We start from the raw sequence: 3,749 nt of genomic DNA on the forward strand, positions 1-3,749 counted from the left end.
TTTTTTTTTTCCATTTTTTATGGCGTTGGGGCTCGCGTGGGGCTGACCCCATGTGAAGGGTCGATAAGATCCCTATAAAACAAATCCCTGTACACAGGGCTTTGTTCTTTTATAAAAAGTTACTATTCAAAATATCATTTTTACACAATAATGTCATTCAAACGGGAGCTTAATTTAGCTATACAGTTCATGAACCCACAACATTTATCATCGAATATTAAACTCACAAAACATAGAAGAGATTCTTTAGTTGTAGATTGAAAAAAAAAAGAAAAGGGATTCAATGTTTTCCTTTTATCCCTAAATGAAGCTCTCCTTTGAAATCAAATCAAGGTTTTCACACGAAGTTGCAATTTTAAAAGACAATATTTTAGGTAACATTCATAAATTGTACATTCTAACTTGAAACTATAAAGTGTATTAAGCGTGATATGTGAGACAAAAGAATGTCACATATTTGAAATTGGTAGTCAAAGTCACGTAATCTTATAAGTAACAATAATGCAACTTAATATATCAAGGTCAAATATCGTATAAAAAATAAGCTTGCAAATTATGGGAAGATATAATTAGTCCATTACAATTTTTTTAGAATTGAGACCGAAAAATATGGCTGTCAATGCCGATAATTGGAAACAATTGTGTTACAAAAAAATTTCAATTCTCTGCTTCTCGTAAGTGGAAAAACGATAAAGAAATTATAGCGACAGGAAGGAAACATTTATTTCTAAGAAATCACGTTTGGAAAATTGAGGCCAAATTCTTCATTATTCTTAAAATATTTTCCATGGATGTGCAAGATTCTGTTTTCTATTTTAGGACGTGTGACAACGTTGGAGAAGAAGATAACTGGGATAAGATGAGAGAGAAATATCCTTAATTATCTCTTAATTACTATTAATTAATTAAAGTCACATTATTTTCTCTTATAAATTAAGGGGCAGCTATTTATATATATAATATATATCCACTTTTAAAAATATAATCTTATGTAAATTTACTTAAATAGATATATAAAATTTAAATAAAAATATATAACTCTAAATTCATCCACCGATTTTTATTTTCATTAAATTCTCTTAATTTTTTTTAATATTCTATTAGAATTTGTGTTTAACTAAAATTCTAATAGACGGAAGAAAATTACCCGAATCTGTTCGAAGCATTTCAATACTCAGAACTTCAATAAACAAAAAATAAATAATTTCTTTTTAGGAACTTCATATTATTATGAAGAACATAGAAACATCTAAGTTTAATGAATGGAACAAAAAATATATGTCATGAGAATAGAATGAACAATAAAAATCCTTGATATCAGAGACATGCATGAAACAGTTTAGAGCTCCATGTATTTTAGAACACAAGGGGGTTGTAACCAATATTGTTTTAAGTGCCACAACTTGTCGATTGTTCTCATTGTACCGGAATCTACATTATAGTAGAGGAGATCTTGGCCTTCTAACGATAAAAAGACAAGCATTTCAACATGAGCCGCCAATACACTTGTTACTGGCACAATGGAGTTGCATATGGATGGAAAATTGATGTAATATTCTGAAATCCAAACACAATTATTTGGGTCCTCGAGCCTCCACATTTTCACAATTGCTTTTTCCCTCCAACAGTGTGCGAAATATAAACACTCCTTTAACTCTAGCAAGTAGGCCTTGGTAGAAGGACTGCGCTTTGGGCATGAAGTGATTTTTGATTCTTCCTTATCCAAATCCAAGGCAAGAATGGAATCCGTTTGATAAAAATCCCGATAGTTTCTCGTAAGCCAATAAATCACTCCATTACCTGACACAGGATGCAGGTCGAGGTCTTCAAAAAGACGTGTTTCAGTAAATCTCCATGAATCTGATTTGAATCTAAGACGATTGGATAGATCAAAGATTTTGCACTCCATAGTTATGATTCCATTGTTCTTCTGGCCAAACCACTTAACAAGTTTGTATTCGTTTGCAAGGGATGAGTACCCTAAACCTGCATAAAAAAAAGAGCCAGAATCTGGCGGTATTATTGTTTCTTGGGTGCTTAGATTATGGATAGAAATTTTTCTCCCAACAAAGCATACAAGATTGTGACACGACACCATGTAATACCCTTCAGAATATGTAACAGGGAGATAGTAGTTTCCCTGAATCCTTTCAGTAGCTGTTTCCACAATGGACACACGAAGAGTGCCTCTATCTTAATTAAAATACTTCTTACAATCCCAAATACATAAATAAGGGTTTGTATGAAGACGTTAGTGACGCAAATCTTTGACGAGACCAGGACTTGGAGAAGAAATCAATCTGTGACATTCTTTGGAAACACAGGTGAACCTGCAAAGGGACTTGTAAGGGAGTCTCCATATAACTTCTACTAATATGTCGATTGGTAATCCATCCATTCTCTTCCTTGGCTTCTCTACAAGTTGTTGTTCCATCTTTAGACGAAGGAATATAATTTCTTTATATATGTTATGGAGAAGCAGAAATTGGATAGGATTAGGACTCTAATATTCTTTTCAAATTAAAAAAGAAGGCATTGGAAACCCTAATTAGGTTAAATTATAACGAGTGATAATTTCACAATTTTATTAAGGGAAAATTTCATAAGTAAGAGACATATTTCAAAATTAAGAAAATAAGTTTCAAACTTAAAAAATCAAATTTTTATTAACATTTATTTATGATTTAATTAAATATATTTAGGTCACAAATTAACAATTTAATTAGTCACATATTATTTTTTGACCACAAATCAGAAATTTTATGTCACAAATTATTTTACGATCACAATTCAAAAATTTTGTAGGTCACACAGTTCGTTCATCGGTCACAAATCGAAAAATTTATAAGTCACGATTTATTTATTGATCAAAAATCATAAATATTACAAATCACAACTTATTATATAGTCACAAATTATCAAATTATCGATCACAGATTAACAATTTATTAGGTCACACATTTTTTTCGGTTACAATTTATCTTTTTCATTAGTCACAGATTAACCAATTTAATGGTCACAGTTAACCAAATAATTTGTGACCACCACCAACATTTACGATTCACAGTCACAATTTTCAGGTCACGTATCCAATTGTGAGTCACAGTCACAATTTTCAGATCACGTATTTAATTGTGAGTCACAAATCAACCAAACCGTCACGACCACCGCCAGGACCACCACAACCATCACCACGACCAACTGTGACTCCCACATTGTGAGTTACAATTGGGAGTCACAATTACAATTTTTAGGTCACATATCCAATTTCGAGTCACGATCACAATTTTCAGCACAACCAACATCCCCGCTACCGCAGTCGGCACCACCTCCTTTATTGCTGTCGAAACCCACTTTGCCTCTAGATCTAACGAAAATGAACAAACCACAACCACCCAAAATCATCGCCTACCACCATGACCACGACCAACATCATCATCAATTCTCTGAACGCCAAAAGAACCACCACCTCACTGCCGTCGTCACCACGACCTGCAACCACCAACATCTCACCATCACCCTGCCACGACCCCCACCGTCGACCACCACTTCAACACTACTACACCTGCACACCCACTAGATCCACCATCACACCACCAACACCACAACACACAACATCGCACAATCACTGTACACAACCACTCATCGCACCATACCTAGCCATCGGTCCCTTACACGACCACAACATCGTACCAACCACTCACCACGTAATCCCGATCAACTTTCCCAAACTTGAAACATCAACCATA

This window comes from Olea europaea, chromosome 7 (genome assembly GCF_002742605.1).
Source record: "Olea europaea var. sylvestris chromosome 7, O_europaea_v1, whole genome shotgun sequence".
NCBI classification, from domain to species: domain Eukaryota; kingdom Viridiplantae; phylum Streptophyta; class Magnoliopsida; order Lamiales; family Oleaceae; genus Olea; species Olea europaea.